Source organism: Zalophus californianus, chromosome 2 (assembly GCF_009762305.2).
Source record: "Zalophus californianus isolate mZalCal1 chromosome 2, mZalCal1.pri.v2, whole genome shotgun sequence".
NCBI classification, from domain to species: Eukaryota; Metazoa; Chordata; class Mammalia; order Carnivora; family Otariidae; genus Zalophus; species Zalophus californianus.
In genome coordinates, this window is record NC_045596.1 from 189,016,754 (window position 1) to 189,039,113 (window position 22,360).

Here is a 22,360-nt window from a genome sequence, read left to right on the forward strand (position 1 = left end):
CTTGTGATATCTACTGTCTTAGCAACTTGCAAATACAGAAGACAGTATTATTCACTCACCCCACTAACCTTTCTTTTCAGAATTTATAATACATTTATTTATAAATTTATTATGTCATTTTTTTTCCCCTCTAGACCGTAGGTTTTCATTTGAAACCAGGACATTTCCACATAGATGACACACTAAAACTGACTGGTAAGCTTCAGAAGATAGATGCCAACTCTCAGAGCATTGGAAGTAGCCCCTGACCAATTAAATAGGCTCTCTGGGGGTTGGGCCCCAACCCGGGTGTTTTGAAAAGCTCCCTGTGAGGGCGCCTGGGTGGCTCAGTTGGTTAAGCGACTGCCTTCGGCTCAGGTCATGATCCTGGAGTCCCGGGATCGAGTCCCACATCGGGCTCCCTGCTCAACAGGGAGTCTGCTTCTCCCTCTGACCCTCTTCCCTCTCGTGCTCTCTATCTCTCATTCTCTCTCTCTCTCTCAAATAAATAAATAAATAAATCTTAAAAAGAAAAGAAAAGAAAAGAAAAGCTCCCTGTGAGAAGTCAGAACTGAGAACCCCAGTGTAACTCTGGCTGCACAGTGGAATCAGCTAGATGTCTTATATGGATGGGCTCATCTCATCTGGCCTCGCCTGGGTCCCGGGGTGGCGGGGGGTTGAGGTGTGGGTGAGTGTGTAGTCTGGGCATCAGGCTTTCTCCAGCTCCTCAGTTTCCTCAAGGTGTTTGGGGTAAGGCGTGTAGAGTAAGGTAGAAAATGGGTTGGAGGGGTGCCTGGGTGGCTCAGTCAGTGAAGCATCTGCCTTCCTCTCAAGTCGTGATCCCGGGGTCCTGGGATCGAGCCTCTGCTCAGCGGGGAGTCTGCCTCTCCCTCTCCCTCTGCTGTTCCCCCTGCTTGTGCTCTCTCTCTGTCAAAGGAATAAAGTCTTACAAAAAAGAAAAAAAAAAAAAAAGAAAGTGGGTTGGAAAGGGCCCCCACGATTCTAGGAGCTTGACGCTTTGGAAGCCAGAGGTCCCAGCCCCCGAGAGAGGAGTTGTAGAGAAAGGGGCTCTGAAGAGCAGGTGAGGGCCGTGGAGGGCACTGGTTCAGGGCGGGGAGCCTGGCAGCCGAGGCCTGAGCTCAGAGCTCAGCGTGGGGCCTCTGCATTCCCTGCCACGTCGGACAAGCTGATGAACCTCTTCAGCCCTGGTTTTCCCACTTGGGAGAGGCAAATAGGAACTGCCCCATGCACAGGGTGCTGTAAAACACAAACTCAAAAATGCCCAGAAAGCATTTTGCACAGCGCCTGCCCGGGGTAAGCTCTTAGTGAATGGTGGCCTGGCTGATTCACTGGAGTCACTTGTCATCCTCTTGTTGAGGCCCTGGGAGCTGCCCAACCTTAGCGGGGTCTCAGGTGACCATTGGCTCACCCCATCAGCCCAGGATGAGGGTCCTCCGGGGTTGAGATCAGGCGAGTGACGGCCTTTCCGACCTTTCCAACGTCAGCGCAGGCCTCAAGGCCACGGTCTGGCTTTGCTGCCCATCTACCACGGGGGCGTCAGGTGCGCCGGCAGCATCTGTCAGCACCAGGCCTGGCCTGTGGGGCCACCTGCGCGGACAGGTCGGCAGTGGTGAACAGGCCAGCCCCGCCCTCTGAAACATGGGGTGACGGGGCTGTGGAGACCTCCTTTTCTGAGCTCCACAGACGGGGTGCTCTTGGGCCCATGGCGGGCCAGGCCTGTGGCCTCCAGGCAGGGAGCGCCAGGCTGCCTCACTGAGCTGGTTCCAGTGATGTTAATCAAGTCTAGCTGTCTCTTCGCCCAGCACGTCCCATCTGTCTTCATTGAAGCATGCTCTCAGTAATTTCATTGTGGGGTTTTCCATTAAAAAGTTTGATTAATTCCATAAATATTAAAATAAGACAGATAATTAGAATCCAGGTACTCAGTGTTACACAAAGCAGTAAAGTCTGCACTAAATTATTATTATTAATAATAAGCACTCACGTAGCCCTGGTAATAAGTGCCCAGAAAAAAAAAAGATTAGGTCCACAATCAGTGTTATTAATATTGTCCCCCAGCCCGGCTGGAGGAGTGGCTGCACGTCCCTGCCAGGTCGGGGGGCCTTGCGGACACGGCAGCCCCCCCAAAGGACTGGGGGATGGCAGGCCTGGTTCTGCCTGAGCTTTCGTGCTCACTTCCCTAATAGTCGGCTGCTTCTAGTCCCTGGAGACCGAGTCTCCCACTCGCTCCTGACCCATTTCCTCCCTTGGTGGGGTCGGCCCGCGGCTTCCTCAGCTCCCCTACCTCCCGGGGCAGGCGGGAGTGATGCAAAGCGTCGCTCCCCTGGGTGCTTGCTCCAGAGCCAGGGCTAAATACTAGTTGTCTCAGAGCCTCTCTATAAATCATGTAGACAAGTTGAAACTATGAACCATTAAGGTAGAAGGGAGGGTACACCGAATCGATAAATAGCCAAGTAAGGGGAAAACTCTTCGGTCCGCTCGAGCCAAGCGCCCATTTCGCGGTGCTCAGTCATGGTTGTGATTGTCTCACTAATCACTTGGTGGTGGAGTCCCACAGTGGCCGCCTCAGAAGATGGGAGGGAAAGAAAAAAAAGCCTGTTCTTATTTCTAATCAGAGGAACGAGTCAACTATCCAGAACAGCTTTTCCTTTTCCTTTTCCAGCACTTGGTAAAAACAAACAAACAAAAAAGCCTTCTCAGCAGCTGAGGAAGCAGCCTGACCTTTTCATACCCAGCCTTCAGGATCTGTGCCTCAGGTGGGGCCGGTTGCCTCCTGCTGGACAGGGATGGAGCGTTGCTGATGCACCGTGGGGACGCGGGGCGGGGGGGGGGGGTGCCAGTGGAGACGAGGGGCCCCATCTGTGCGCACAGCTGCTGGGCGGTTCATTTGGCAGAGGCGGCAGAAGCCCGGGCCGATGGTCCCTCCTCCGAAGGTACCAGAACAGACCAGGAAACCGCTACTCCGTTTCTGACCGATACAGAGTGACGTGGATGTGGTTGGAGAACTCGGGGGAAAACTCCAGGCTGCCTTGGGGGGTCGAGGTAGGCAGTGAGAAGCGTCCTGGCCATATGAGGAAGGCAGATCGCCCCCGGGCAGGGGGTCGGGGTGGTTGGTGACTGGGCTTCAGGAGAGAAGGGGGGTGAAGGCAGTTCCCTGGGGGGTGGTGGTACAACAGTGTGGACGTGTGCATGCCACCGAACCGTATGCTTAAAATGGTGAATGTTATGTTATGTATATTTTACTACAACTTAGAAAAAGGCCGTGCCAGGCCATACTGGCACCCAAGGCAAAAGGAAAAATACGGATCCTGTCTTTATTTTTATTTTATTTATTTATTTGGGAGAGAGAGTATGTGCATGTGTGTGTGTGTGAGAGAGAGAGAGAGAGAGAGAGAGAGAGAACAAGTGAAGGAGAGGGAGGAGCAGAGAGAGAGAAAGAAGCAGGCTCCCCACTGAGCAGGGAGCCCGATGTGGGGCTCGATCCCAGGACCCTGAGATCATGACCTGAGCCGAAGGCAGACATTTAACTGACTGAGCCACCCAGGCGCTTCTGACCCTGTCTTTATCTAGAGCTGGTAGTATTTTGTTAATTTTGTTCATCATTGGATTTTTTGCATTAATTCAGCTCAAAAATTTTTTTGCCTTAAAATCATATTGATCTTGATTCCTGAGTTTATTTGGCAGCCTCCTAAGTTTGCATCCTAACCCTGGCCTTGTGCTGGAGGGATGGGGAGTTCTCAGGGGTAAGCTCCTGAGGGTCCTTTGCCCCATGATTGGAGGAGGGGGAGGGGAAGGTGCCTAGGGAAGCCAGGGTCATTATACAGGGCACTCTGGGCAGCCCAGCAGAAGGCAGGCATCAACTCACGGGCCAAATGATGGCTGGCCTTGCACAAGCTTGTCCCAAGATGTGAGCAGGTCCTCAGGGGTTAAAAGGTCACATCAAGGGCGTGAGAAGTTCAGCAAGTTGAGCGAGATGGGGACTAGGTCAAGACCGACCCACTGCTTTGCAGGGTGTGTCTGGAGTGCCGGGCCTGTCCACATCTGCTTTCTCTCTAAGAGAAGGATCTCCAGGTGGGAAAAGGTGGACGACACCTTGAGAATAGGAAAATAAGCTCCAAGGTAGGGGAGAGTGGTGAAGCGAAGCTCCTGATTGCTCTTGATTGTGCTTTCCCCCCTTGGGAAGCTGGGAGGGAGCTGTGAGGACATCCAGAGCCGTAAGAGAGCCCTGGAGAAGCTTCCTGCTAGAAGTCTGGGTGGGGCCGTGGGCAGCTCTCTCAAGGTGGAAGAAAGAGAGGAAAGTGAGGCAACCTTGTGGGTCCCAATAAACTGCTAAAACACATCACCCCGGGTCTGTGATCAAGAGAGGAGTGAGTGTGTAAAGGTCAGCACGAGGTCACCAAGGACAAACCTGGGCTCACAACCCTGCATAGTTCTAGGGCAATTAGCCTGGGAGGTGAGAGGTGTGTGGCAGGTGTCATGCGTCTGAGACATCACGGGTGTCCCAAGTCTTCTTCTGCTTCCATATTCGTCCCTGCTGCAACCCAGGTCCCTTTATTTTCTTTAAAGCACTGTCTGGAATTATCTCATTAATTTCTTCACTTGTTTGTTGACTGCTTCCTCTCCTCCCCCACCCTCCCATCAATTTATGCTCCCTAAGAGAAGGGACATCATTCATCGTGTTCGATATAGTAGCTCCAGCCCTGGGGATAGTACCCAGCACATATTAAAAGTTCAGTAAGTATTTGATGAATGAATGCATGAATGAATGAATGCGTAAATAAAAATGTGAATTTCAGCAAGGCTTTTGGCCAATTTTTATGTACAAGATGGAAAAAGTAAACTGGAAGATATATGTGTACAGGTAACTGGCTGAACGAATAAGGAATGTTGCCTAATGGATGGCAGGGCTTTCTAGCGGATTGCTGCAGGGCTCTTGGCACTACCCACTCAGTGACTTGTACTTGGCATCTTAAGATGCCCTCTAAGTGTGGAATTCAGAGCTGAGCTCGTCCCATCACACTTAGGTTAGTGGGTCAAGTTTAACAGAGACTGATGAACCTTTTCAATAGGTAGGTGTCCAGAGGACAGTGGCTGGATGAGCAGTGGGAGAAGGGCAGACTTGATGGGGATCGTGGCTGGAGTGGGTGGTAGGGGGCAGCCAGGACAATCCAGACATTTGTGGAAGGGGGATCAGACTTATTCTGCAGGGCCCCAGGAGCAAAGGAGGACCAGAGGTTGGAAGTTACAGGTGTCCTGGGTTAGTACAAGCCAGATGCTCCTAACCACTGGAGCTGGCCAGCATCAGGTTAGGAGACCCCATGGGGTTAGGAGTGTCCTGGTCACTGGGGACATCCAGACTGGGGCCACTCTGACCAGGAGGCCCTTCCTCTATGCCAGGTAGGGGGGATCCTTGCCTCTAAGAGGGGCTCTCCAGAACCCGTGGAGGTTTCTTTCAGAAAACTTGCAGAATTTTTCTTGCAGAATAGGTTTGGCAGGAGCCCACACCAGCAGGCACCGTCCCCAGAGGAAGTCTCCTGGAACCTTGGGCCACGGCACACCTGGTGGGCAGGGTGCCTGAGGGAAGGGGGAGGGGACTGCCCTGACTCTTGAGCAACCTGTTTCTGACCAGCAATACAGCGCAGGGCAGGGGGGGATGTTTGCAGGCATTCTGTATGTTTCACTTGCTACTTCCTGGCAAGGTAGGCGAATCAGAGGGGGAGACAGAAATCGCGCCTCTTTCTCCCCATCCTTCTTGCTTCCCACTCCCCTTTCCCTTCCCTCCTTCCTTTGGCTTGTTTGCTTGTTCTTTTAATGAGCAAAGTGTTCTAAAAACACAAATATCTGACCCAGGAAAATGAGCCTGTTTTATGCATGGGGTTAAATCTCTCCAACCAGAGAATCTTCTAGATTAATTAAGTATTCTGAGAAAATGGCTTTTTGGCGGAGAGGGGGCGGGACTTGGGGGGGCCGGAGCGGAGTGAACGAATTTGTAAGGGGAAAAGAAAAATTACTTTCCACATCAGTGGTTAGGGTCTTAACATAGCCTAGGAACCCAGATCTGGGCACCTGGAGCACCACAGCCCAGCGCCAGGCTGAGCTGCAACAGTGTCACTTCGTGGCCAACAAAGCCGAAGGACCCAGGTGACCTGAGAGTTGCAGGTGTGGCATAAAGGCACTGGCTGGGCAGGACCCTGAGCGGTGTGCTCATTATTTCCCCTAATCAGAAGATCAGCCTGTCCATGGTCTTTATCTAGTTTCTTTAAGACTTAATGCTTCCATCTGTAAATTGGAACTGACAAGAGCACTTCCTTAATAGGGCTGTGGTGGAGATTAAACGAGACAAGGAGAGTCAGGAGTTGAGTACCCGGCCTGGCAGCGTTCAGTGTGCCGTAAAACGCGGACCGTGATCTTTTCTCCGGGAGGGCAGGTCATTTGAGGAGTTTCGTCGGCCGCCGCTAGGGGGAGCGCCGGCCCAGTTCCTGCCTCGGGTCCCGGGGATAAGGGCGCTGTGCGTCCGCAGAACCTGGGACCGTGGGGAGCCCCGGAAGACAGAGAGGGTGGCGGGGGGGGGGCGGTGCTGGGACTAAATGTAGGTGGGATGCCGGGGGCGTCCAGCGCCTTTGCAAAACCGCTGGCGGCGACTGAAGGATTCATGAGGACGGCGTCTCCCAGCCCTGCCCCCGCCTCTGCACCCCATCCCTCACACCTGAGTGAGGACGGTGTTCCCCGAGGACATCCTAAGACAGCGGACTTTTGCAACGACCTCAGTCGATAGATTTGATACGAAATACATGTCTCCTGTGAAATATCTTTTGGCATGACTGTATTTCTAAGGCTTCCGGAAGCACCGGGCTCCCTGGGAGGTGATGCCAGGTGTTGGAATCCGGAGCCCTTGTCCGTGCAGCGAATGCCCCATGCATTTACCTCTCTCACCCCAAAGCCGGGCGCCGGTTCTCAGCTCTGTGCTGCTGGGCTGGGACTGCAAACCGCCTGTCTCCTTGGCGGGCTGATCTCTGGTGGTTCAGCCAAAAGGGCCCCTAGGAGCCAGGGGCGGGGAAGGAGGAGGGAGAGGAGACTCCCTGTTTCTTGTTTGGTTACTGTTCTTGTCACTGTTGCTCTGACTGGCATTCTGTCCCGACCTGGTGGCAGCAGATGTCCTTCCGCTGTGGGCTTCTCCGCTCTGCTCCCAGAAGCAGCCTCGTGATGCCTCCTTAGAGGCACCAGCCAGCAGCTAGCTGGGCATCACCCCGTCCGGGAGGTCTGTGTTCCTGCTCTGTAGGGACCCTTACATTCCCCCCCGCAACACTAGGGGTAGTAGCTGCTTCCTCTTATTATCTTTTGTGCTCCAGTGTCCCTCACCCTGTTTTTTTCCCTTTCAGCCCTCCATCACCCATGAGACCCATTCCTTTGTTAAAGTCGCTCTATTGAAATCGTGTTTCCTGAGTGGAGCCCGTTGGAGTTTTTGACTCTTGTAAATGGGAGTGTTTGGCGTGGAGGTTAGGGTCTGAAGGCCAGGAGGAGCCCTCGGGCGTGTGGAGGGTTACAAGATGGCCGGGGGGCGGGGGGAGAGGTTCGGGGGGGGGGGGAGAAGGGCGCGGAGACAGACCTGCCTACCTTTGGAAACGGTGTCCAGGGGCAGAGGGGGCAAATGGGGCAAATGCCCCAGTCAGGGTGTCAGGACCTGGTTTTAAAGGTTGTGAAATCCACTTCCCAAAAGGTATTCCTGTGTGTCACATGAAGAAAAAGATGAGCCTAAGAACAAGAAAGGTAGAGAAGAAGAAATAGAGACGTACAAACCCTTCCTTTTTTCCCTTTATTGTCAACATAGCAAAGTAAAATATTGGGAGGCTTCCTAGCTCAGAATCACCTTCAGGAGAAAGGGAGAGAGAGAGAGAGAGGAAAAAAAAAAAAGTGGTTCAGGGTCACAGGGCTCTGTGGGGGTTGCTCGGGCCAGGTGGATGCCGGGAGGCGGGTGAGTCTGGATGGAGGGCCTCCCGGAAGATCTGTATTCCTAAGAGGCAGACGGAAGAAGATGTCAAAGTCCGAGGGGATCTGAATGCTAGGGAAGAGGGCTCTAGGCCCAACTTTACTTTGAAAATTTGCTATGGCATTGAACTCTCTCCTTCTGGATAGAATAGATTAAAAAAAAATAGTAGATTTTTTTTTTAAAGGCCAGACATGAAATAATTTCTACTGCACATTTTCTGTGCATCACCTGGAATTCCTCTATATTTATGTGAACAAAGAAATCGTGCCAGGGAAAGCTGGGGTGCGGTGACCACCTTCAGCCATTCTTGGCTCAGCGCGAGGTGCTAGGCAGGCAGTCTGATTGAAGAGATCCCTTGAAGGTGACAGAGGTTTTGAGTGGTGCACAGATGGTCTTCTCTGGAATCACACGTTCTTGCTCACTGTTAAGGGACGTCCTGGACACGCAGGAAGGCCCCGTGTGGAGGAGCGAAGGACTCCCTGCACGGCCCACCCAGTGGCCTTTCCCGCGGCTTCTTCCACTTCACCCCACCCCATATTTGGCTTGTGACAAAGCTCCTTTCTGGGGTCCTGGTCTCTGGGGTCTCCCTGCTGTCAGAGACGCTGGTCTCCTTTGGTGCCCTCCTCTTTCTGGCCTGAGGCAGGAAACTGCGGGATGCAAGGATCCTCTGCTTACTTTCCAGCAGTTTCTGAAGTTGCTTCTGTCCCTTGCAGGGGTCTCTCTGGGCTCGTCCCCCCTCCCCCACCCCGGGGAGGCTGCTTTGTCACTTCCCCATCTGAGGAAGGCAGTCTGTCTCTGAACAGACTAACTTGACTGAAGATGGGGCCCCAGTGGATGTGTGTGAGCGGATCACTCAGACACGAGTTACTCCTCTTTATACTAAAATATTCTGTTAATTAGGTCAGGGCCCATCGTGTTCACATTATGCCATTTTAGAAAAGATACACAAATCATGGCACATTAGGCTCTTGAGGCCAGAGCACATGCAAGGTGCTGGAATGCTCTGCAGAATCTGGAAAGATGAGAGCATCCTAAGTGCTTCAAAGACCCACCCCCCCCTTTATTTTTGAAGATTTATGTATGCGTTTTTTAGAGAGAGAAAGCTAGAGAGCTAGAGGGTGGTAGGGAGGGGCAGAGGGCGAGAGAGAAACTCAAGCGGACTCCCTGCCGAGTATGGAGCCTGACTTGGGGCTGGATCCCACAACCCTAAGTTCATGGCCTGAGCTGAAAGCAAGAGTCGGATGTTTAACCAACCGAGCCATCCAGGCGCCCCTAAGACCTACACTTTTGAATCTCTCAATGCCACGTGAAACCATTGACAGAGGCCACATAATGGAGGATTCAAGGCTTTGAATTCCCGCTTCTCCGAAGAATCCCACAGGCATGTAAGGGGGAGTGCCTCAGGCCAGGAGGATGGGCCGAAGGATGTTTTGGGGCTTCGCCTGCCAGAGAGAAGCATCACAGGCCCAGAAAACCAAGTGTTCCCCTGCAGACCCAGCGGAGGGGGACATAGCCCCAGCCTGACCACTCTCAGCCCTAAGAGAGGTCACCTGGGGCCCAGGGCCAGAATTGTGCCATGGGGGCATGAGGGACATGCCAAGGGGAGGGAGGCATACAGGGACCCTGAGAAAGAGCTGTCCACGGCGTGCCTACATGCCTCTGTGCGTGTGGGCACGTGTGTGTGTGTGTGTGTGTGTGTGTGTGTGTGTGTGGTTTTAATGCAGTAGGTCACGGATTACTCTCTACTCTCTACTATTTAGTATGACTACCCAGACAATGGGCTCCATTAGTTAATTATTGGTACTACGTAACTGAAGTGAGGGCTTCTCCACTCAGAGAGGCTCCAAATAATAAGGGAAGCACCTCTGGCCCCAGTCTGTCAGCTCCGCAACATTGTGGATTTTCACAACACAGTCCAGGCCCAGAACCCCAGACCCTGGGGCTGGAGCCGCCACCGTGGTGGGCTGGGGTTCTGGGGGCTCGGTGGGACTCTGGGAGGCTTCCGATCTGCTCCTCAGAACCCTGTGCAGCTCAGTCCCTTCTCTGAACCTCCGTTTACCAGCTGTGGGCATTTCACTGGCCAGGCCCCAGGCCCCAGTCAGAGCAAAGGGCAAGCGGAGCCAGGGGCGTGGGCACCTCGGGCCACACAGCCGACACGCAGATCGAGATGCGCTTCTGACCTCAGAGGATGTTTCCTTCTCCTTGGCAAGCACTCAGCCTCTCAGCCTCGCAAGGCATTCAGGGCCGGGCCAGCTAATGGGCCCAGGCGCATGAACACTGAGGCCAGGGTTTTCTTGGGGTGGGGTTGGTGGCATGAGGCTCGTTTCTCAGGCGCAGCTGGGTGTCGTTTCTGGTGGGCTTTTTGCAGGAAGAGCAGAGAGGCAGCTCTGGCCAGGGTGTTCCAGGAGGTCAGCTGCTGCCCTGAGTCGTGCGGGTTTCGCCTCACGGACTCTGTGAGCAGATATGGGACACTTGGGAGAGGCGAGTGGGCCCGCCTCCAGTGATTGGTGTCCTTCTAAGCAGGGGAAACGTTACCCGGGAGATACCCGGGGAGAACACCCCGTGACGGCAGGGACAGGGATTGGAACGATGCTGCCACAAGCCAGGGGATGCCAGGGATGGCTGGCAGCCACCAGAAGCTGGGAGAAGTGAGGGAGGATTCCCCCTGAGCGTTCCGGGAGGGCATGGCTCTGCCAGCACCTGGATTGCAGACTTGTGGCCTCCATAACTGTAAGAAGATGCCTTTCTGTCGTTGAAGCCATCCAGGGTGTGGTACTTTGTTAGGGTAGCCCAGGAACCTGGCATATCCTCCCCCCTCGTTTCTCGTTCCCTCCATCGAGCTGGAGGGGCAGGTGTGGATCTGAGGAAGAGGCACCATCAGAGTTTCCCTTAGGGTTGCCCTAATCTAGCACACACAGAACAGAACAAAAAACCAAAACAGGACACCCTGTTAAATGTCAATTTCAGAGCAACGACAAACAAATGTTTTAGTGTAAGTATGTCCCAAATAGGGCACGGGACATACTTATACCGACAATTATTTCTTGTTGATCTGAAATTCAATTTTAGCTGGGAGGCCTGTATTTTTTTTAAGATTTTATTTATTGATTTGACAGAGAGAGACACAGAGAGAAAGGGAACACAAGCAAGAGGAGTGGAAGAGGGAGAAGCAGGCTCCCCGCTGAGCAGGGAGCCCGATGCGGGGCTCGATCCCAGGACCCTGGGATCACGGCCTGAGCCGAAGGCAGATGCTTAACGACTGAGCCGCCCAGGCTCCCCTGGGAGTCCTGCATTTTATATGCCACTCCTAGCCCGCTGCCCCTGCTTGCTGCCTCCCCAGCCTGCCATTTCTCTGAAGGGCCCATGGACCCGTGCCCCCGGAAGGTCGAGGGGGCGGCCAGCAAGCCATGCAGAGCGGCTTCTAAACCCATTCATGCTCCTCTCTCCTGGCTCCCTGAGCCCGGCCAGCAGCCTGCAGTCTGAACATCATGTCTACCAGCTGGAGGCAAGTCTGGCGGGATTGGAACACGCGGGGGGAGGCACAGAGGGGAGCACAGCGCCTGCCTAGAGGAGGCCTTCCAGCAGGAGGGAGCCAGCCTCCCAGTGATTCCTGCCTCTGCACTTGGATTTGCTCTATATTAAACGGGCTTCAATTCCCTCCTGGGGAAGGGAGAAGAGGCTGGGCGGGGGGCGGGTGGTGGAGTGAATCAGGGGCACTCAGGGGCGGTTGGAAGCCCAGAAGCCAGTTGGCGGAGTTGTGCGGAATTCTAAGGAACAGGGATTGTGAGACAAAAGCAGAGAACATGGGGCGCGGTGAGGGGGAGAGGCGGCAGGCAGTCTGGCTGGAGCCCGGGGGCCTAAAAGGCCTGGGGGTGGGGTGGGGGAGGCCAAGGGGACACCGCGGGGGCTGGGGCCTGAGTGCCGGCCACCGCATTCGCGAGGAATGTGCAGGACATGGTAACTGATTCGGACATGGACACAAGGTGACGCTGAGAACCCAAGCCTGCGTTCTAGGAGGCCTGTGGTGCCATCTCCCAAAACCAGATCCCAGGAGGAGGAGGAGGAAGAGGAGTTGGAAGCAGCGCTAGCCCAGCAGCATGGTGGACATGTGCACGGGCAGAGAGGAGCTGGTCGCCTTCCAAGAGAGGCGTGTTGATCAGCGTGAGGCTGCTCCAGAGACGCCCCATGCCCCAGGGCCTGGGGGAGAACGTCCATCTGCCTTGGGGGCTGGGGCTGCCCGTGCCCACAGCTGCCGTCGGACTCCCCTGCTGGCCTGGCCAGGCCCTGGTGTCCGGGGCCGACGGGCCGCAGCGCCGGTCCCCCCGCCGTGAGCCAGGGCGGCCGCCGTCGCGAACAGGAGAGGCAAGGACAGGCGTGTTGGAGCGGTGAGGTGAGCGTGGGCTTCGTGGGTCCGCAGGCCTCCCGCCTGGGCCCCTGTGCAGCAGAGGCAGGGCCTTGACTCTAGATAGAGAGCAGTTCTAGAGCCGTCGGGCTGGTTGGTGCCCTGGCTCCTGGGCCAGGGGGACTGAGGTCTGGGTGCTTCTAGACAGAAGGGCACGTCGGCCAGTTAGGTAGTTCATTCTTTCATTGCTCGCCCACTTATTTATCGAGCAAACGTGAAGTCCTGTGACCCAGCTGACGCCGTGGTGGCGGCTGGTGATGCAAACACGAGGGACCCCGCAGGGCCCCTCAGTGTCTGGTCCTCCCGAATGAAGGAATTCAGTTGGTGTAAAGACCGGCAAAACCAAAAAACAAACAAACAAAAAAACCTTTGCAAACCATAGGTCGGGGGTTCCCAAAGGATCCTGACGCTCTGGCCCTCTGCAGGGTCTTCCTGTGATGAGGTGCCCAGGGATGGGAGATGCCGTGCCGCCATCTGGGCCCAGGAGGCTCCTTATCCTGGTATAGGGCCGCTCCCTCATCCTGGCTCCCTCCTGCTAGGGAGGAATGAAGGCCAGAGGGAGACAGGAGACTTGGGATTTCTGCTGCGGCCGTAAGGGGCCACAAGGGAGCCCATTCAGGCCTGGGACGGGGGTCAGTCTTCAGTCAGTCCTGTGCTCGGAAGCCTCTAGGAGGCATCTCCCTCCTTAATAGGGCCAGCCAAGAGGTGAGGAAGGAGGGAGCAACCCCGAGAGGCGCCAGGCCTGGGGAGAGAGGCCCCCCAACCCCGCAGTCAGGGGGAACCCACAGGCCCCAATACGCAGATGGAGGCGGATGGGGGCGTCGGGTTGGTGTTTTGTGTGGAGAGTGTGTCCCTCACGCATCTCGGGGCCACTGGGCTGACGGGAACCCATCACCTGCTACTGCTTCACTTTGACTGTTAATTAGTTGCTCAATAATTTAGGCCATTTCTTTCTTCACCGTAAATGGCTGATGTTTTAAAATTTAAAGTTTATTTTTGAAATAAGGGCTAATCTGGAGGCATTCTGGAGGTTTCTTGGAACGGCAGCTACTTAGGATTTCGGCAGGTGTCTGGAACACAGTCATGGGGGCGCTTTTCGAACCACAAGCACCCCCGGGGCCTAATGGGGGCCAGGGAGCCAGACCTGCTCACGGCCTGGGCATGTGCACCCACCAGATTCGGACCGACTCGTGCGCCACCGAGCAGGTGCCAGTCAAGAGAGGAGCCTGGCGCAGCGGGCAGCCAAGCCCCACAGGCACAGAGGTGTGAAGGGGCGGGGTTTCCTGGAAAACGGGAGAAAGTCCCCTTAACTGGATTTCAGGATGTGTCAAGCACGTCCTGACCCGGAGAGTCCAGAGAGCGAGTGGGTAGGGAAGCCGACGTGGCTTGGGGTCTGAGACATCAAGCTTGGAACTTAGATTATATGTGCAGCAAGATGAGTGGGAAGGGCATGGATTTTGTCGTCAGGCAGACTAGGATACAGCGCTAGCTCCTGCAGAACCAGCCTTGGGGCGTGGGCCAGTTCCTAGCCTGGGGGAGGTGGGAAAAGCCTGGAAGGAAGCCCAGCTCCAGACTCCTGCTGTGGGGGCCTTCCTGGACCTGCACCATTGGAATGATCCTGGGGATGTGCATTCAGCAGCTCTGCCCTGCCCAGGCCTTCATCCCTATGCATGCGGAGTGGGGTACTGACCTTGCGCTGCCCTAGAGCAGGGAGGGCCAGGAGCACTAGTCCTTAGGGCAGCCCTGTCCCCCAGCATAGGCCACACTGAGCCCTGAACCTGGGTGGGCGCCGCTCCAAGCTCTTGACACCTGCTGATTCACCGGACCTCACTGCAACCCCACGGAGCCATAATCCCCAGTTTACAAAAAGGAAACAGCCACTGAGAGGCGAAGTCACTCATCCAGGTGTCTGCAGCTAGTACTCTGCAGAGCTGGGAGACCCCCGCAGACTGGATCCGGGGCCTCTACCTCGACCTTCACCTGCACTCCACGCTGCACAACGTCCGTCTGTCCTCCCAGCTGCTGCTAGGACCCCACCCCCGCCAGGAAGCTGAGGGGTGCCCCCAGGCAGAACTCAGGTCTTTCAGCCTGTGCTCTCACAGCAATCCCTACTCTGTTGAGAAAGAATCCGCATCTGCCTCCCAACTGGACGTGCACCCCTAGAGGACAGGGGCCTTTCTCTTCTGGGACCTGCCGTAGTGCCGGTCACATGTAGGACTCCTACTTCAATTGGAGCAGCAGGGCCTTTGCCTGTGTTGGTTTCATGTGAGATCCACACGTAAAAACCATTGCAAACCATGGGATGAGGGTTCTCAAAGGATCCTCAGGCTCTGGCCTTCTGCAGGGTCTCCTTGGGCTTCCAGGGGCGAGGTGCCCAGGGAGGGAGAGGGGGTGCCGGCATGGTGGGCCCTGGGTGGGCCCCACTTATTCAAGTGGACGGCAGCTCCTTCCTCCTGGCTCCCTCCTGACAGGGACGTCTTGAGGGATCTGCCTGGCTGGCTAAGCCTCTGTGGTAGCTGCCATCACTGGGGAGCGGAAGACCCATAACCTGGGAGACCCGATGCTGTCCTGTCTGGGCTTTCGCCGCAGTGAGAAACTAAGGTATTCACCCAGGTATACACTCCTCTGTATGAACCGTGGAAAGAAGCGCTGTGGCTCTGGATCTGTCTCTGTCAAGCAGCTGAGGGCACGGGAGGCCGGAGGGAGGGGCTCAGGGGCACAGGTCTGGGCCCACTTTAAAGATGGGGAAGACCGAGGCGCAGAGCCCGCAGTAGCCGCCTCACTCGGACCGGGCCGAGCTGGGACTCACAGGCGGTTCTCCACCGCTGCGGGGCTTCTCCCAGCCGCGCAGCCTCTCTGGGGAATTGCTAAGTTTGATTAACCAGAGCACTAATTGGCGGAGGCCGCAGAAAGAGCCCTGAGTTGTGGCAAGGCTGGCCCTGTTTCCCTGTGATTTACAAGAGCCAGGCAAGTCTGCGTCCCCCTCTTAACAAGCGGCAGAGTAATTGGGGAGGAACTGCCTTCTAAGAATCCAGAGCCCTGGTTCTCCTCCCCCAGAGAGCGTCGTGGCTCATGGGGATATGGACGTGGCGGTGGGGGTGATGGGGTTTAGGAGCGCGGCGGGGAGCAGGTTTATGAAACAGGGCCTCCTTATCTGGAGGGCTGGGGTCTGCTCCCAGGGCGAGAACTTTATGTTTTAGGATGGGTTTCCAAGCAGCCCACTGGTGTTAGAGCAGGGAGGGGGCGCTGGTCAGAGGCCCACAGGGACCTGGCAGGAGGCCACAAGGCATTGGCGGTAGAAGCCGGTAAACCCAAGGGTTCTGAGATGTGGTGCAAGATTCTTCTTCCCTGGTGACTCTGAGGGTGTGTGGGCTCCCGAGTGTGTGTGTGTGTGTGTGTGTGAGAGAGAGAGAGAGAGAGAGATCTCATGCCTGGTGCTCTCTCCCCATCATTCCAGCCCCCAAGGGACAGGAGAGGGGCTTACCCTTATGGGTGAGTTGGGGAGAATGAACTTGGCATTCTTGGCTCACGGGGAGAGGAAGGGCCTCGCTGCCCCACCAGGAGAAGCCTGCCAGGGGCCAGCCCTGCCAATGAAGTCGGGGGACCTTATCTACTTTTGGCATCTGGTTAGCAGTCTCCTTTACTTTTCATGTGAAGCTACAGTCTTCAACTTGGTCTTAATCTAAGGAGATATTTTGGCTTTAATATGCCAACTCTGGTCCTTTTATTTCCATGAAAACTTGGGTAGGGAATAAGGGCTGTTGGTTCCACACAGGCCTCCAAAAATGACAGTGGGCTCTAGCACAGATCGTTTCTGAAATAGGACGCTCGCTCAGGATGCCATTTACAAATGGCGTCCATTGGCTTCTCTGGGTGACAACAAGGGAGCAAAAGGTTGAAATCCCCTTTTTCCCCTCCCGTGGCTGCCGCAGGGCCGGGCACGTGAAGGAGATGGATGTCTCCACCCCGGAGGCCAAGATGAGGCGAGGAGCAGACCCTGCTCAGGCCTCAGCTGCCCGGTGAATCTGGAGGGAGTTCACTTTTCCAGGCTGTTACTCGATCACTTAACAGTGAGAGCCTGGCTCCCTCAGAAATAAAACGCCACTCTGAATTTAAATGATCTGCCCTTCTGGGAAATTCTCCCCGGCAACAGGACTGTTCAAACATGAAAAGTAAAAGGGAAACAATGTGCTAGTTCAGAAATCACTGTTTTCGGGGGGCTGCAAAACTCACATAGCCCGCGGACAATTCCTGGGAGGAAGGGCCTTATTTTTGATCTGCCAAGCAAGATGAACATTGTTTGACAAAGTTTCTGCCTGACGTGAAGGGAAATCTTCCGGGAGCAATTTTTGCAAGGACCAGGCCTCAGTGAAGGAGTGCGTGAAGCAGAAGTAATCGTTTTACGTGTGAAACTCTGTGGGCAGGGCAAAGATGGGGAAATGGAGGGTGATTGGCATTGGCGTAACCGGGGAGCCCGGTAGAGGGTGGCGGGAGGGGCGGGGGCTGCTTTCTGGTTTCGGTCTGGGAGAGGCTGCTTTGGCATCGGTCGCGGTCTTCGCCAACGATGCTCATCACCAGGGGGCGCTAGAGCCCTACCCGAAAGTGCCGGGGAAGCGGCACTAACCTCGGGGGATGGCCGAGGAAGATCCTGTGGCCCCAAGTCCTCCCTAACCCGGACCCTCTTTGGGATTTTCGGAGAAGGAAGCGTCCCAAAGGCCCTGCCCACTGTGCCACCGGATGTTGGGATGGCTTTTCATTTCCGCAGGAGCCAGAGCCCTGGAAGTTGAGGGAAAGACGAGGGCAGACCCGCGATGGAGATGCAGGGGACTTTAGGGAAAGATGCTCTTCCCTCTGCTACCTCCCACGTGCAGCTTCCCTCTGGGCCCTCAGCCTGGATCGGTTCTCTCATGCTGCTGGGTCACCCCTGAATCTTCTGTGTGTCATGCCGTGGCACCTGGCAATGCTTGAGCTGGAAGCATGAACCCCAGCCTCCCCCGCCCCCACAGGGTCAAAACTAGAAATAATGTAATAGCTGAAGTGAGGAGACTTTAAAAATCTGCTTGTTTATAATCTTTTGTAAGTAAGTTGGGGACAACCGACTCCAATTTCCCGTGATGCCCTGGGTCATTATTTAAAGTCAATCTGGTCTACTGCAGGGAGGTGTATGGTTTTCCTTCTCTGCCTTAGAAAGAGACATGTTTAGATACAACTTGAAGGGTTGCAACCCAGACAGCTTCTACCAGGGTAATATCAGAGAGAGAGAGAGAGAGAGAGAGAGAGAGAGAGAGAGAGAGAGAGAAGGCATGTGAGAGCAAAGGGTCTCATGCATGTAGAGACAGGAGTCCTGGGCTGATTTTTGTAGAATAGCCTATAGAACTGGTAGACTAGGATCTCTTAGAATCTCCCTGGCATTTATTCTGAAGGGAAACATTTGGGATAGGGCAGTTTCTGCACTTAGGTGAAGGTCTTTAATCACTTAATGTGATAGGAAGTCCAGGTTGAAAGGCGCCTTTGGTGTGCGTCCTCACAGACTGCCACTGAGCCATTCCATTTTCAGCCTTTCGGTCACAGAACTGGCCATTTTAACTCCTTGGGTATTTAGGCTCCCCTCAGACCCCAATGATGAAGTTAACCTGTGAACGTTTTATGGAATTCATTTTGATCCATTCAGGGGACCACTTGTAAATCCTGTCAGTCGTATGCAGCAAGTTACGCTGTATGGAAATAGCCATAGTGGGCGGAATCCAGAAAATCTTTGCACACATGTAAAAGGAGGCGGTTTCCCTTCCTAAATGCAGGCTGGATGCTTGCGGCTAGGGTCCAGCTCACAAATCACCCTGTAAGCAGGAGGATGTAACCGAACCACCATCTTGCCCTGGAAGTCACAGTTTATGCTCCTAATTTTAATTTTCCTCAGCTTAGGTCCCCAAAGGATTGATTGAATTTGCTTTGTGGAACCCATTAACGCTAAACTGAATAATGACGCTATTCTAGAATCAGTTTCTGGTAAATTCTCTGCACACGGGACTCTAGGAAGCCTGTATCCCTCCACAACAGAATTTTAAGTCAGTTCATAAATGAAAAGGTTTTCTCAGTTTTTACCTAAAAGGTCTTAGTAATTAACTGACATCAAGAGACCACTGCTGGCTGAGGTGGTGAAGAGCAAACGGGAACTCCAGCGAGGGAGGACATTCATCATGTGCTTTAAATGAGAAGGTAGAAAACTCGAATGGCTTATCAGTACCTCCTTGGTACTCTGGCTTAACGCTGTGGTTAAAATAGGTTATGATGACTTATAATTAATTTTTATTTTTTCATTGGCTTCATCGGATGACCAAAGCCAGATGAATAGCTTATGGAAAATCTAGATAAATAGCCGGACACGTGCATATATGCAAATCAGAGGTCATTCTTTTAGAAGTCTTTTGAGAAATTACGAAGTCATTAATATTGCATGGCAGACTTTCTTATCTAAGATGAAGGGGCTGAGGAACCAGAAATATTGGCAGGCAGAGGGGAGCTCAAGACACATGCCCTGTTAGAGGGCCTGGGCATTTTTATATGATGAAAATTGATGACTCTGAAGTATGGCAACTTTGGAAAGACTAAGTGACGGAATGAGAGTGGAATGGGGTGTCCCTAGTGCCTTGGTGGATAGTGTTAACAGGAGACTATCTGATGCAGTGGAGGGTGCTCGCTGACAAGCAATCTTTGCTCGCCTTGGCCTGAGCTGCCTCTGTGAACTTGAACAACACACTCAAACCTCTCTAAGTCCCTTCAGGCCCCACATCTAGAATTTGATGCATTTCCCAGACTGGGGTGCTGGAATGAGCTTGCTGCTCTCAGAGAAAGTGAGACAGAATCTGGGTATTTGTTGAAAAGAGTAAGAGCTGAGTCGCCCTTCAGGGCCTCGGGGTGGGGTGGGGTGGGGGTGGGTGGCTCCACTCTGCAGGAGCTCAACATCCCCAAGGGGGAGGGTGGGCGCAGTTCTCTGCATTACAGCGAGGGAGCTGCTGCGAGCGCTGCCCAGGGGATTGGGGTGGGGGGTTTGCCCCAGACAGAACAGGATGCGGATCACTGCCTTCCCTGCTTCCCTTTTTGGAATCCTCCATTTCAAAAGCACCTCAGCTGATTTGCTGTTCAGCAGGCGAGAGCAATAGCTTCATCTGGGAGCCGACCAAGATAAAAGAAAGAAAAGACCGGTGAACAGAGGCCAGGGGGCATGGTTAGTCTGTGCACCACGGGCAGGATGCTCTCCTCTTTGAAGGTGCTTGAGGGCTGCTGTTTATAATCAGGTGCTGTGCTTATGTTCGGGTCCACATGCAAGTATCAGGTAACGAGTGATGAATGTGAACAGGTGAACGGGAATTTCACAGATGTGCCAGCAGCGTACCCCAGACCCAGAAAATTCTTTCCCAGGATACGATTTTTACCTACAGTGCTTCCCTTTGCATTTGTTCACACATGGCTTTTAAGGAGAGGCGTGGGGAAAACGAAAGTCAGGATCCACATGGGATTTTCTGGATTTCCCCGGTTGGAGCCCGTTAAACTCTAATTTGAGGAGGAAAAAAAAAAAGACCCGTTTGCCAAGCGGAGTGACCTGATTCTTGTTGGATCAACATGTTGTCACTACAAAGCAAGTGTGATGAAGCCCGCCTTTTCAGACTAAAATCAAAGCCCTGCCTTCCAGCCTGGAATTGCTGACCTAAGCATCCCCCCCCATCAGCCGGGCTGTATGTAGATTTAGATATCTCCAGGAGGCTGGGAGCCTATCAGGCCTAAACTGATTATTCTAATCAAGTGTTTTAATTAAGCACTTATTGCCAGGATCGCAGGAACAAGGCCTGTTTTCAAGCACTAATGGGCAGTAGTTTTTTTTTTTTTTCTTCTTCTTTACGGGGATAATGTTTGGCTTTGTGGGGGTGTATTTAACGTTTTTCTAAAGTAGGCCATGGGAGGAGTCCCCTGTGAAGTGCACAATGCTGAGCTGGCAGTCTGGCCAATGGACACAAAAATTAAAAAAAAAAAAATTACCAACTGGGTTGCAGATGAATCAGTACCCCCAACAAGGCATCTGTTTTGCATCCTTTGCCCTAAAACAAACGCTGGCTAGTCCACGATTTAAAAAAAATATAAACACGCACACATTGGGTTGGCTTTTATTGGAATGCCTAGATGCAATCTATAGTCAAGTTATGGAAAATTCAGGTCACATAGAAAGTTAAGAAGGCAAATGAAAAGAACAATACAAATCAGACAAAATTTACATCTCAAAATATCATGAAAGCATTTTTGACTGGCTTTGCCTAAAATACTTTGAATATCAATTTTTTTTTGTAAGCGAATTCTTTCCATTATACAGTCCCCCACCCCCCAACTCTTAGAAAAAGGTCTTTTGTTTACATATTTCCCCAAGGTCACTATTTCTTGTAAAAGCATGTCCAGATCACAAGTCTTTTTAGAGAGAAATAGGCTCATTATACCTACTAACAAGACACTAATTGGGTTGATTTGACCTCATCTAAAATAAGCACCAAGAGATATTCCCAATCTGTTATTTATCGGTGCCAACCTAAAGGACCAGTCCATGTCGAGAAGAGGGTAAGATTATGATTTCACTTCTGTCATGTGGTACAAGCTTTTCATGGTCAATACATCAGAAACATTTCTGAGAATTTAGACTCAGAGCCTATTTCAACCAAAAGTACTTAACAGCATGCTAAACACAGTCCTGCAGAAATTCCATCGAACAGAACTGCAAACACCTAAGTTAACAGTTAAAAAATAAAATCTAAGACGGAGCCATGTTTATGTGGTTTGAGATCTCATAGTTTTCTAAATTGGGGCTTCGTAATACTTGCCAAAGGATTTCCAGGATAAAAAATATTAATGCTAATCTGTGCTTTCATTCTAATAAAATATCAGCATTCATTAGAAGATTAATTACTTCGGTATGCTCTACCAAATACACAAAGACAGTAATAGCACTGATACTGTAAATTCAGTAGCTATTTTGAAACTTTCCCAGCCAATCTGTTTAATAAACACACCTACTGTGCAATTTAGAGTATGTGATACATACAAAGCAGTTAGAAAATTATTTTCAATACGTCACTTGAACCTTTATATTTACGACATGTTCACTTGCTATATTTTATCACCATTATACATAGAGGAAAACAGTGTGTACTATAGCTCAATGAACTGAGAAATATTTTTCTAAAAATATTTTTGTGGCTGAATTTAGTGCTCATGAAAAGAGATTTATTTGCCAGAGCGGCTGGGCCGACCCGGGAGTGCACATGGCCGCTGTGCCCGGGCCCGCTCGCCACGCGTTCAGGAGGGCACAGCTGCCGTTTCACCTCCAGCTGGATCGGCCACCCCCCCCCCCCCCCCCCGGCCCCCCGGCTTCCCCCAGACAGAGCAGAGGCTCCCATTCAAACCAGCTCCCAGGACCGGTGGGTCGTGTGGCCTTACAGGAGCTTTTGTCTCCCTTTTGTCCCCCCCTTGGTGACCTGGCGGTCCAAACCCAAAACTAGCAGAGGGACCCTGACCTTCCCCATCGGGCCGGCTCCCCGCTGCTCGGGTTCTGCTGTCTTTCCTAGATCTTAAGACATGTTTACGGTCATGACTACATCAGATCCTTTCCTTCTCACGCACATTTCCCCGGAGCATCTGATGTGGTCTCTCGCCTCCATCGTGAAATGGAGCTTCAAGGAATGGTTAACAGTAAAAACCCTGTGGTTAATTCTATCAACTCCCCTCGACTTTTAGGGACGAGAGAGGACCTCTCCGGCCCAGTTTTTTTTTTTTTTCATATCTTCTGCTACGTTCCACCAGCCTTAGTTTTCTACTGTGCCTCTTAGTTGATAATGGTTGAGGACACTGGCCTGATGAGAAAGAGAAGAAAGGGAAAGGAGCAGTTCTCCGATTAGCCACCCACTTAGGATTGCACTGTCCTATCCATCTAG